The 14,027-nt window shown below is 42.7% G+C and overlaps 1 long non-coding RNA gene across 1 annotated transcript; it reads right to left on the bottom strand.

Annotated features, from left to right (window-relative positions):
- Positions 1 to 8,334: 8,334 nt before the first annotated feature.
- LOC129823923 (uncharacterized) lies at positions 8,335 to 13,548 on the bottom strand. The gene is made up of 3 exons (XR_008754699.1): positions 13,298 to 13,548; positions 10,505 to 10,613; positions 8,335 to 10,213 (listed from the first exon to the last, which is right to left on the bottom strand). It is a non-coding gene; the product is annotated as an uncharacterized LOC129823923 (long non-coding RNA).
- Positions 13,549 to 14,027: the final 479 nt, after the last annotated feature.

The following is a 14,027-nucleotide window of genomic DNA, read 5'->3' as shown; positions in this document are numbered from 1 at the left end:
GTACTTACCTTTGGGACTAACATTTGTTATTATACATTAAACCAAATTGTTACTATGTAGTTTGTTTTGAGTTGCTATGTATTTACCTAGTAAATACATAGTAATTAACAGGCTGTAAAATGAAAGGTTACCACAACATTCATAAAAAGTCCATCTTAATGGAAAACAATGGCACAGGTGTCATGCAAATGCTAGTAATCAGAAATTCAAATGATCACGTGTTGGCAGACATTTTATTTTTAACTCTCTACAGTAGTGATAGTCCTTTTGGGGTGAAAAATGCCTAACCGTTAGCAGCCCTATAGCATATCATTTGAAGGTAATTTACTGTCCTCCCATATGAATGTGTTGACTATTTGCATTGGGTTACACTGTACTGTAATATACATCCCCCATAGAGATGTTCCACTATTCACCATGACTGCTTGGCAGTTAGAGAGTTAGTGTGTGATCCAGCATCCCACGCCTCACCTCCCACCATGCTTTGATCCAACAAGAAAAGGGGTTCAAATGGAAGAAGACAGCAGTTGTGTTGAAAACTGTGTGATAGAAATACACACCATACAGCTGTAGCTATACTGTTAACTGGTGCTTCCTGTGATTTGATGTCATCAAATGCTTCCACCTGTTTGTCTGACTGTTTTTAATGGTAATGTCTTTGAAGAAATCGTTAATAACATTTTACAATCCACATATGTCAACTTCCATAGCCAAGAGAGGAAAGGACATATGTAATGTGTCATTTTTTGTGCCTTGCTTAGTAGGTTTCCTGCTTGCGTTGACATTGAGGGGTACTGAATGTTGTCTTGTGGCAAAAACATGTAGTCATCCCACATTCTTCGTGGTTGGATTAAGGTTTGAACATGAATAAATGTCAGGCTTGAAATTCAGTCTCCTGTTTATTTCAGCGTTCTAACTGTTGGTTTAAAATGCCGTCTGGCACCTCTGCCTTTGTATCTGCAAACAGACATCCAATACTAACAGGATTCGAGGAAGCCTCAAACCATGATGAAATAACGGCATAAGTCACTGCAATCATGTAACTTAAGGCTTTGCTTAAAATAATTGAACCTATTCATCAATAGACATACCAGGTTTGAATCCCCAACTGACTAGGTGAAAAATCTGTTGATGTGCCCTTGAGCAAGGCACTTTACCCTAATTCCTTCTGTAAGTTGCTCTGGTTAAGAGCATTTGCTAAATTACATAAATGTAAAACATGAAGCTGACACACTGGCTTTATAAGGTGGATAATTTTGGAGCACCTGATCAGTTTACCAAGCCACCTCTAAGCAACTTCAGACGAAAGCAAATCCCCCGCAAAATGAAACAAGATAAATGATTGCCCTGAAGAGCCTGCCTTAGATCTCGCAGGTCCAGTTTGAGCTCTCCACACCTCTTGAACGTGATCCAAAATAGTCTGCAGTTTTTACAGAGAGGTCACTGGCTGAAGGCAGCCTATCGATTGATTTGAATGAACATCAAAACTTGTACCCAAGATATGTGTCTGTCCTTTACATTATAGGGAATTTGATTGTCAAGACGAGGGTCCTAAGTTGGAGTGCAAAATCTTTTAAACTAACCAATGACCTTGTCATGGGCCATACATATACTGGTGGTTCACTCACAATGAAAGGCATCAACGTCACAGTTGACACACTTAAATGAAATTCGAAGGCCAACTTTAGTTGCTCAACCTCTGGCACCTGTATATCCTTCAATATGTCCCAGTACAGAAAGGTCTGTCTATCATCTCTGGTATAAAAACAGCTTTGGGTCAGATTGACTCGGCAGGGATCCTCTCTTTCACCTTTTATCTCCACGTGGGGGACCGGAGCGCTGTCAGAAAGCATCGGGATTAAACACTCTCTGTCTGCTTGCCTGTGCCTCTACCGCTGTGGCCAACTGAGGGAAGGAGAGGATTAGAAGAGACTTGTGTGGGTAGTCTGGAAGGATGGAAGGAGTAGATGAAAGGGCCAGGTCCACCACTACACCTTTGATTCATCTCGCGGCTGTTTGGACCGCTGGTTGAAGGGATTTACAGACTCAAAGGGGGAATAGAACAAGGTGTTGGACAGCTTTCACCAGCCACCTCTAAACAGGATTTGAAAGACCCCGTTTTAGCTGACTATTAGGTTGCCTGTAGCTTTGCAACGGTCAATCTCAGACTCCTCCCACTCCTTATAGGAGTTGTCTCCTCTGCCTGGAGAAGATCAGCCCTGGTTCCTGCTGTAGAGTTAAGAGACTAACCCCATCTGACTTTAAGCCTATGTGACAACGTGTTCTCAGTCTTACTCCTTGTCCCTGGATCTGGTCTAAAACTACACTACTCAGGGTCTGGTGTCCATGGCCTCAGGAGGTAGAGTGTAAAAAAGTCACAACAACGTGACATACCAAGGTGTTAGTCTGTACTGAAAGAGTGGCTAGCCCCCTTCTGAACTCCTGCCAGAAAACAGGAGACCCAGGGCCCTCTGGCGTCCCACTGTCTTGACCAACCTCGCCATTCAGTTGGATCACAGTTCTCCCCAGGCGGATGATTGGCTACAAAAGCCTCAGAAAGGTCATCAGAAGTGTGGAGAAAGTGGCATCAGTAGCACCATCAGAGGCATTGTGGATGAACCCTCTCTGACCTTAACACTGATGCCAGCCAGGAGGGCACATGGGGGGCATGGGGGACACATTTACCCAGCAGGTGGCAGATGGTAAGGGGTGGCATAGACACAATCCTTCTCAATCTGCTGGAGCACCATCCAGGCCAAAGAGCGATGGAGGTGTCACAGAGAGGGAGTTGGGTTCACCACCATCAAGCTGTTAGTTTAGCCCTCTGACCCTTTTCACGTTGCATCGCTACTGTTCTGTTTTGTTTTCTATAGGAACTCAAGGATTCAGTGCTTGTCACTCAATTCAATTAGTCATATGTGACTTAGAGGCACCAGCTGTGAGGAGCATTACATTATATTCTCATATAGCATTGGCTAGCATTGGTTGAGTTCAATCACTGATACTGGAAGCCAGTATGAAGTGTACAATACATTACACAATAAATGTTCTCTGTAATCCAATAGGTCCTGGCAAGAACATGTTTTACATAAAGACATTCTGTAGGATTAGCAAAGACAATAATTTCCCAAACCATGACCAAGCCAATACATAGGCTTCAAATAAAACAATCTGTTCTGCCAACCGAACGCTATCCAAAAGCTCTCACTTGCAGAGTGCAGAAGTGTTTCTGTGATGTAAAAAAACTGCAGAAGAAAGTACTCTTTCTTTGATCTCTGAGATGGGCCCGGTTTGCCAAGCCATTTGTTAAACAGAAAGATTCACTGCTATGTGTGTCAATGTGTCAGTTTAGTGCACACAAATCTGGCAACTGTTGATTTAGAATTCCTGCGAGCGTGTCAATCTTTTTCGAAATAAAACAAAGCACTCTGGGAGAGCATTGCTCTGGCTGTTTATTTCCATGCTTCCCGTCAGAAGGCAACGAGTTGCAGCGTGTTATATACCACCAAAATATCTGCTGGCCATGCAGGCAGTTTACAAAGATATACAAGTTATTTCCAAAGAATATGCTCAAATATTTATGCATTGTGGGAAAGCAATAAACATAACAGCAATACACGTTGACTATCAAACACCCCTTTTATATCTAAGAAAATAGAAAAAGGATGTTCTGCTTCTTACACTGGTCAGGCTGCTGAGGAGCACAAAGCCACAGGGCTGGACATATTCAGGTTGAAGTGTGTAGCGAAACGGAACATCTCTGTAAAACGCCTCCAAAAAGACCAAGCTGAAAAAGCATAAAGCAAGCTGAAGGTGTCTGTGACCATGTCACAAAGCTTTGGGTTGTCAGCTCTGGAATAAGACAGTGAAAATACTTCAGACCTCTCAGGCTGATGAAGCATTTCTACTCTCCGAAGCACCCCATTTCTCTCAGAGCTCTCATTCCAACAGATCGGTGGCCCCGACTCACTTAAACACACACACACGTTCTTTAACACACACACACCACTAAAATGATACCCAGTAGCTACTTAGTGACGTGTGAACACTACCCAAGTGTTCTTTAAAAAGATACAATTAAAAACGATTTTGCTGCCGGTGTGCTGCTATATCAATGCAAATGAAAATGCCCTGCCGGACTAATTATTGCAGAATAATTAAAGATACGGAGAGTTGGAGAGAGAGAGATGGAGATGGAGAGGGAGAGGGAGAGAGGAGACCAGATGATGGAGTAAACAAGGGTATGTGTGCAGCCTCCAGGAGATGATTATGTTCCAAAAGGTCAGGGCTTACACACAAACCAATCAGAGGAGAGAGAGAGAGAAAGAGAGAGAGAGAAAGAGGGGGGTGGCATGCCTAAGTACTCTGGTCCCCCATTGCTTTACCCTTGGCCAGATCTGAACCTCAGTTTGCAGATCTGCCGTGGCATTAGTGTGGTGGCCATCGCCATTGAATTCCTTATCGTGTACTGCTTGTTTTTCTGCTCTGTAGATTGGAAGACATCCCAAATAATTGTTTGTATTTATGAGATTTAAAAAATTATAAATGGAACATTGAGAAGAATAAAGGAACTATTCCAACGCCAGCCCAGCTTTACTGCTTTTTTAGCTATCTGAATAACACTTTAAACCCGACTTGGATTGTGGCAGAACCAAGATCATGTATCGACCAGCCCAACTATCACAGTCACAGGAGGCTGGTGAGAGGAGGACGGCTCATAGTAATGGCTGGAATGGAGTGAATGGAATGGTATCGAACACATGGAAACCATGTGTTTGATGTGTTTGATACCATTCCATTTATTCTGTTTCAGCCATTACTATGAGCCTGTCCTTCCCAATTAAGGTGACACCAGCCGCCTGTGATCTCAGTGCAGTCCAACTGATCATCCACTTTATGTAGGAATCCAATAGCCTTTTCACACTCCTGTGCCAAACCGAGCTGAGCCAAGCCGAACTGTACTGGGCTGGCCTGGTTGCACGTCCACCATAGCTGCTGAAACCGGAATGGACAATGTGAAAATAAAATATCCAAGCCAACACAGTACGGTTCAGTCAAGACCTTTAGTGTGAACCAGGCACATGGCTTGTGTTGTGTAGACTATAAAGTAGAGATAGATATCCAATACTATAGCAGATCATCTCTGGCCTCCTCACCCGCTGGTTGGAGAGAGATGACGAGCTCATTTAGGGGCCGCAGAACTGCAGAGTACCACTGGCACGGAGCTGTCAGTGTGGTAGCAGTGGTGCGTGAAGCTCATCTAACTGTGGATCTCTGCAGCCGGCGTGCCTCGCTCAGTATTGTAGCTTCTGTTAGAGCGCTCTTCAACAAAGAGGCAAAGGTTTTCAGACATGGCAGAATCTTTAAGGGAAATAGAGACCTTGTGGTGTGATGGTGGTGGGGCTTACAGCAGGTTTAGGTTGAGGTTTACGAGAGAATCAGAGTTAGGTGTAAATTCAGGTCATAATCTTAGAAAGTCGGAAATGGAGAGCATGTAGATTGATGGTGTGTTTTAGTTTAGGGTTGGGTTTAGGCTGGGGTTAGGTTTAGGGGAGGAGCGGAGTTAGGTTTGGATTAAGGGTGGCAAGCTATGGATGAGTGTTGCTGCAGTCATAGCTCATTCACTGATTCATAATAAAAATTCACACAGGCACAAAAAAAACGAATTGAGTTTGGAGAATAGAGAATATAGATGTCAATCAATTTCAGTTTGTTGAAGAAAGAAACTAGGTTGAGAGGCAGGAGTATTACATTGTGCTACTGTTGTAATGTTCTACCTACTATCATCACAAAGATAGCAAGCACAGCATTAGAATTCTAGAATATCAGGTACCAGGTTAACACACCCTTGAGTATGAGGTAGATGAGGACAAACAGACAAACACACAGAAGTCATTAAGCTCAGGTCCGGGAAAAAAATTAACATCTGTTCATTTTGGGGGGTACAGTGCATTTGGAAGTATTCAGACCCCTTCACTTTTTCCACATTTTGTTACGTTACAGCCTTATTCTAAAATTGATTTAATAGTTTTTTCTCCTCATCAATCTACACACAAAACCCCATAATGAAAAAGCAAAAGAAAGTAAAAAAAACTGAAATATAACATTTACATAAGTATTCAGACCCTTTACACAGTACTTTGTTAAAGCTCCTTTGAAGCGATTACAGCCTCTAGTCTTCTTGGGTATGACACTACAATCTTGGCACACCTTTACTTGGGTACTTTCTCCCATTGTTCTCTGCAGATCCTCTCAACCCATGTCAGGTTAGATGGGGAGCATCGCTGCACAGCTATTTTCAGGTCTCTCCAGAGATGTTCGATCGAGTCCAGGCTCTGGCTGGGCCACTCAAGGACATTCAGAGACTTGTCCCGAAGCCACTCCTGCATTGTCTTGGCTGTGTGCTTAGGGTCGTTGTCCTGTTGAAATGTGAACCTTTGGCCCAGTCTGCGGTCCTGAGTGCTCTGAAGCAGGTTTTCATCAGGGATCTCTCTGTACTTTGTTCCGTTCATCTTTCCCTCGATCCCTGCTACTGAAAAACAGCATGATACTGCCACCAGCATGCTTCACCGTAGGGATAGTGCAAGGTTTCCTCTAGACGTGACGCTTGACATTTAGGCCAAAGAGTTCAATCTTGGTTTCATTGAACAAGAGAATCTTGTTTCTCATGGTCTGACAGTCTTCATGTGCCATTTGGCAAACTCCAAGAGTGGCTTCTGTCTGGCCACTCAACCATAAAGACCTGATTGGTGGAGTGCTACAGAGAGGGTTGCCCTTCTAGAAGGTTCTCCCATCTCCACAGAGGAACTCTGGAGCACTATCAGAGTGACCATCGGGTTCTTGATCACCTCCCTGACCAAGGCCCTTCTCCCCTGACTGCTCAGTTTGGCTGGGAGGCCAGCTCTAGGAAGAGTCTTGGTGGTTCCAAACTTCTTCCATTTAAGAATGATGGAGGCCATTGTGTTCTAGGGGACTTTCAATGCTGCAGAAATGTTTTGGTACCGGTCCCCAGATCTGTGCCTTGACATAATCTTGTCTCGGAGCTCTACGGACAATTCCTTCGACCTCATGGCTTGGTTTTTGCTCTGAAATGCACTGTCAACTGTGGGACCTTATATAGACAGGTGTGTGCCTTTCCAAATCATGTCCAATCAATTGAATTTACCACAGAGGGACTCCAATCAAGTTGTAGAAACATCTCAAGGATGATCAACGGAAACAGGATGCACCTGATCTCAATTTTCGAGTCTCATAGCAAAGGGTCTCAATACTTATGTAAATAAAGTATTTCTATTTTTAATACATTTGCAAAATATTCAAAAAACTTGTTTTTCGCTTTGTTATTATGGGGTTTTATGTGTAAACTGATGAGGGAAAATAGTATTTAATCAATTGTAGAGTAGGGCTGTAATGTAAGAGAATGTGGGAAAAAATCAAGGGGTCTGAATACTTTCTGAATGCACTGTAAAATACCGTTCACACCATTACCACCAGCCATAGTGTACTACAGGCAGACTGGAGATCATTGCATTGTTTGAACACTTTCAGGTGTTTTCATTCCCTCTCTCCTTTCTTTCTTTGTCCAAAATGGGTCTGAAGAGAAGCAGAGAAACAGCGTGGCGATGTGAAAACAGGGTAATTGTGTCTTGGATGGAATAAGAGAGGCCTGCTGAGTGAAGAGTGGGGGGATGTGGCACTCCCTGCTCAATCCAAGCCATCTCCAAAAACCCTGAGTACAGATTGCCTCTGAAATGGATTTCTTTGACAGACAGCTCTATATCTTTGACGAGTGGATGATCTATCTGGTGTATGATTTAAATGTGGTGTGTTACACTTTGTCATTATCAAAGCCTGTGTGTTAGAAAGTCTCTGTATTCTTCCATTTGCAATGCATTGTTAAAGCTAGCTAGGCATAACTAACCTTTTTAAAATGACAACACATCTTAGTTGACAAATTAGGGTTCTGGTTCTACGACCAATAGTTGATGTGTAAACACACACAAAATACAGCCCAAGTCTTTATCTTTGCCTGGCCACCGCAGAGGGAATCCTGCCTTGCTAATCGAGAGGAATTGTCTATTGATTAAGGGGAGCTTAGTTGTGGAGAGGACATTATTCTCCTGGAGGAGAGAAGAGGACATTCAGAGTCAGACAATTAGAGGGGAATGGAATAATTGAAGAGTAAACATTGAAGTGTCCAGGGATCAGATTGAGACGTACACTCCAAAGGCATTGCAATTAAGATTGAATAAATATCCTCTAATTTGTTTGGTGTTATAGAGATTTTAAAAAATTATGGACATGATTAACATAATAAAATCACATAAGCTGTCACATATTTCAAATTGTTTGTTTATTGTTTGTCATATTGTTTTCGATCCATAGGATTTTACAGATTGTCTGGGGTTTCAACATGTCACAAAAAAATATATAATCAATTAATCAATTAATGAAAATGTCTGATTGGAAAATGATGTTCAAAATGTCATAAACTGAATGAACAGACTGTCAAAAGCATGCCCATTTGAACTGCAAAACACACTGCCTGACTAACAGTGTAGATTCATAAATAGTGCTGCTAAAGTAATGCTCCTTATAAAACAGTTACAAAAAAACAACTTAATTGAGTTAATTGTCTGACTGTCAGCTACGGGGCTCCCCTAGTGGTAGGATCCAATTATGTCAGCATAAATAGATTCATTAGAGGCTAGAGCAGACCTTCTCTTTTTAGTCAAGCCTCAGATGATAGGAACATTAGATGCACAGCAGATTCAAGAGATGTCATTATAGGGACATTTTGAGAGCAACTTCAATTCTTCCATTTATTTAATTTGATAAAATCTAATGCAATCAAAGATAAAACTCTTTGGCCAATTTGATAAGAGTTGGTGAATGATTTGTCGAACGGCCAAAAATTCAACAGCATGATTCAGCAGAAACTGACTGTCACAATAACACTGTAATGCAGACCTCATTGATTTCCACCAGTGTAAGCTAAGAGAGGGACGTTTCCCCACATCATTCAAGCGTAATGACTCTTCTAGATGTGTAAATGGTTTTAGATGAAAACGCATTGGGGAATGATTTTACTGGGCTTGTAGAATTGATCTTCAGAGGGAGGGTCTGCATGGCGCTAGGATGTGGAATAATGACATGTGCCACGACAGTTTCTCTGCATATTGTTGATATTTACTCTGTAATCACAAACAACGAGCACTCTGTCATGGACTTACAGGGTTGTATTGATACACAGCACTGAGGTAGAATTGAAATATTTTTTGTTAAAATTCAGTTGCTCTCACATAGTTTCTCCTTCTCCCAATATATTCTCTTTTACTCTCAATGAGGTATCCACAGGCAACATGGTCATCTTGACATCTCTGGGAAGTAGCTCTTAGGCCAGAAACTGTGTTCCCACAAAATATATATGTATGCAACCTAAATGGTGCGTATTTGTAGGACCAAAGCAAATCTCCATTACTGCACCAGGCAAGGCAGCAGTACAAACACAACTTCTTAAAGTGAAAATGAGCCTGTTTCACCCTGAAGCCTAAATGAATTCATTGTAGAAAATATTAAGTAATCAGACTGATACAGTCGACACAACAGAAAACACAACATTCAGTAGAATGGGTAATCAAATCATATTACAGTTATTACAACAATATGATATAGCCTACTGCGAAAAAACATAATGGGAGAGGTAACTGTAAAAGCGTAATAAGCTTCTACCTCGCTCTCTAGCTCTCTCTGTCTTTCTGTCTTTGCTGCTAGTGTCCATATGGGTTGGGCAGAGCTGAAAGCCCAGTAAAGTAATTTGGCTATGTTAATTTTTCTAGTTGCTTAATAAATGGTCCTGGATATGGAAACGAGGCAGTCATCCTGGCTCTACTTTGGCTCATGCAGCGGAACGTTAGCTCCTTTAGCTCCTCCAAGTCAGTGTCGAGAGGACTCTCCTCAACTACGCGTATTCTTAAGCAATAACAACGTGATCCGTATTATCCACCCAAGAATACCCGTCACCGAAGAGAGTCACAGAGAAGGAGGGGGTAGGAAGAGAAGAGTCATTGGGGACAGTAGCAGGGGAACTCAGAGGTCCTCAATAGTAGTGTGAGCCTGAGTGATGTCATGTTCTCTATGAGTTGAGTGATTGATTGAAGATGGCCTGCTGCCCGGGGATGGGGCAGGTGGGGCCCTCCATGTCAGATGTGTTCTGCAAACAGAAATGAAGACACTGTGCATTTGTGAACTGGTGCTGTGATGGGAGAGATGTGTGTGTTTGTATGTGTGTGTGTATGTGAGTATGCATGTGCACGCACATTTGCGTGTCTGTATGTGTCAGTGTGTGTGTTTGTGTCAGTGTGTGTGTGTGTGTGTGTGTGTGTGTGTGTGTGTGTGTGTGTGTGTGTGTGTGTGTGTGTGTGTGTGTGTGTGTGTGTGTGTGTGTGTGTGTGTGTAGGGAGGGGGAACTAGAAAGTTGATGTCTCGTTAGTGGAGCTCTTACCTGCAGGCACCAATCAGACCTTTCCTCTCCTCCGAATTCCCTTCATTCCATTGCATTCTACTGTGGGCTATCCGCTTTTACTGATGCAAACTCAGGCATAATGAGCGCCCTGAAACAAAAAGAAAATACTAGTTAGATAAACAAACACATGAATAATCAAATAAGTAAATAAACTGCATAAATGAGAGTGCGTTTACTATGGAAACCATGGCCTTGCAAGCCCACCTTCAACATCACGATTACCAGCTTCTTTCATAGTCATAGTGTGCTCTAGCCCCACAACATTCAAGCACACACTCACACACACACATGCACACGCACAAACACACACAGACACACACACTCACGCACAGACACACACACTCACGCAGACACACACGCAGACACACACACACACACACACATGTACACACACAAACAAACGCACACACACACACACGCGCATATTGCACAAAAGACAGTCATAGAGGAAAAATCCATTAGCAGCGGGAGGCAAAATACAGATGGTTTGAAAAAAAGGGAGTAAAAAGCGAAGGCCCTGCATTGAAGGCTGTCAGGAACAGGAACAATGACTGTTATTAGAGCTCTCATTTTCTGTGTGTGTGTGTGTGTGTGTGTGTGTGTGTGTGTGTGTGTGTGTGTGTGTGTGTGTGTGTGTGTGTGTGTGTGTGTGTGTGTGTGTGTGTGTGTGTGTGTGTGTGTGTGTGTGTGTGTGTGTGTGTGTGTGTGTGTGTGTGTGTGTGTGTGTGTGTGTGTGTGTGTGTGTGTGAATGGAACTCACTCAGGCTGTGTCTGCTCCTGTGATTTGACAGTGCACAGCATGTTTTTATGGATTTAATCAAAATGTTCTGTTTTTGACAAGGATCATTACTGTTACTGATCATTACTGAGAGGGTGTTTTTTCCTTGATCAAAGGGATGCATTTTATGGTATTGTTATATGTTTGCCACATTGTATTGGAAAATTGGAGTATGATCATGCACCTTTTGTCTGTTGAAAAAAGAGAGAAAGAGTTGGCAATTTTAACATTTATGATTGAATAAATAATAATATTATATTTAAGTATGTTCTGAAAAAAAATCCTTACCATTATGTGTAAAACTCAACCATAGGACATGGTTGTGGGAGAGTGAACTTAACTGACTAAAACACCATAATAATACTATTGCACATCACCTTACCTGTAATTTTGACCAGTTCATACAAACACACAAAAAATCACTCAACTAATTATTTAAAGTGAAAAGAAATCTGCAGCTTTAAAATTAAAAACATTAAAGATCTTTCCCATTCGGTCATTTGGCAATTGTGCTGTATAAATAAATAAAAATGTCTATTGATCATTAGGTTCTTCTACCTAAGAGCTGCAATAGCTAATCAAACTCAAACACAGTCCTATGCTCCATTGAACACAGAAGCACAGAAACACTGCAAATATAGAAGCCACCTTCCACAGAGACAGCATTAAAAACCTGAGATAGCGACAGATGCCCCATCACACTGTCACACAGGCCATCTTATTCAATTAACCCTGTTTGGTCATCTTGCTCAAACAACCCAAAAGCAAACCTATAAGCGAACTGAGTGGGCTCTCTCTACTCAAGCATCACATTGATTCACAGAATTCACTTAACACTGAAGAAGCTATATTACTAACACAGACCCATACTGCTCTCTGACTTGTCTTACTCCAGTGCAGTGTTCACACTAGGGTTGATAGCTTCCAACCACAGCCTTTCTAGTGAGACAACACAGAGAAACAGAAAGCAGAAAGAGGAGAAGCAGATTTCAGCATCACCTCTGTTCCGCTGCAGCCTCACTAGCTAAGTAGAGGAGAAAAGGCTATAACGACACGCCTAATGCCCAAACGCATATTTCATTTCAGAATGTTTGAAAACCTAGAAGGGTTAGGGTCAGGGTTAAGGGTTATGATCAGTTTAAGATTTTTGCTAATCGATTTAAGCATCAACTGTGTTCTTATAGTCTCTCCCAGCCATCTACATCTCTACCAGGGCATAGCAGAGACATAACGTAGACAGAGAGAAGACAGAGAGAAGGCAGAGAGAAGACAGAGAGAAGACAGAAGACAGAAAGAAGGCAGAGAGAAGACAGAGAGGAGGCAGAATTCCAATACAACAGAACAGACAACCTGGATTACGACTCAGGGACTATTCTTTGATATATTTCTTGGGCATCATATTTTACGTATTAAATGTAACCTTCCTAAAGAACCCAAAGACAGCTAGAGGGATACTAGAAAGAGAGAGATAAAAAAGAAAGAGGTGGAAAATGGAGAGATAATGACAGAGAGGGAAGAAAAAGACGTAAAAGGAGGGCTGTCAATACAGAAATCTCTGTCTTTCTCCAGATCTTTTTAACTGAACCTGTCCGGTGTATGTGACAACCAAACAAAAAAAATAAAACATTTAATCATTCTCATACACGCACACGCACACGCACACACACACACACATACACACACACAGACATGACAGAAGCTCCATGACAGGTTGCTTCACCCGTCAAGCAGTGATTGCCGTTTAATTGCAGAATGAAGAATCCCATGAATATGTTAATGGGGAGCCACCATAGAAATCCACCAAACAGGACCCCGACAATGACAAGATTACACACATAGGCATTATGGATACATCATGCTTCACTCTGACAGAAATATATATAAAAAAAAAAAATCCCCTTAAAAGGATTTATCATAGAATTCCGACAAAGGGAATACAAGGGAAAGTCAGGGGGGAATCTGGCTGAATCCCCCGTCAGCTGAAGTAGGCTTACCGTTTAATTTCTGTTCCTCCTGAGAGAGAGATTCCCTCCCACTGTGCACAAAGCCGAGGAGTCAGTCGTCTGACGTTCGCCTCGCCTGCGAGGAGAAGACTGTGATCGTTAAGGCTGCAGCTGCTGCCGACACTGCCATGCTGTCCCGGTCAATGCTTGATTAATGTGGGTTACTGTGCTAGTGAGAGCAGGGAGCACTGAGGAGAGAGCACAAGGAAATAGTGCTGCTACCGCCGTCGCCGGTGCAGTGAAACAGCCGTTACCCCCCCCCCCCCCCGTATACCTTCACCCACAGCCCCAGAGTACTAAAGACTCGCAGAGTCTTTCAGTCAAACAGTCATAAAGCCAACCGACCAGCCAGCCAGCCAGCCAGTCCTTCCAGTCCTGGAGATGCATTCTTCCAGGGGGTAGAGAATGGAGGCACAGCTCACTCGTTGAGAAAAAAAAAGAAGTAAAAAAGGAAGATAGGAAAGCCACTGATCGGAGCCCGTTGTTGTACTCGCCAAGGCAAACAAACTCACGGGCGGATGGAGAGGGACTGAGAGACTGAAGGAGAGTCAGCGAGAGAGGAGAGCAGGAGAGAGAGCAGGAGAGCAAGAGAGAGAGAGCAATAAAACGTCCAACCATAGGGCTTCTAGGAGCAGAGGACTGTCATTTGTTCTGAGAAGAGAGAGAGAGAGAGAGAGAGAGAGAGAGAGAGAGAGAGAGAGAGAGAGAGAGAGAGAGAGAG

This window comes from Salvelinus fontinalis, chromosome 26 (genome assembly GCF_029448725.1).
Source record: "Salvelinus fontinalis isolate EN_2023a chromosome 26, ASM2944872v1, whole genome shotgun sequence".
NCBI classification, from domain to species: Eukaryota; Metazoa; Chordata; class Actinopteri; order Salmoniformes; family Salmonidae; genus Salvelinus; species Salvelinus fontinalis.
This window is presented reverse-complemented; position numbering and strand designations above follow the sequence as displayed.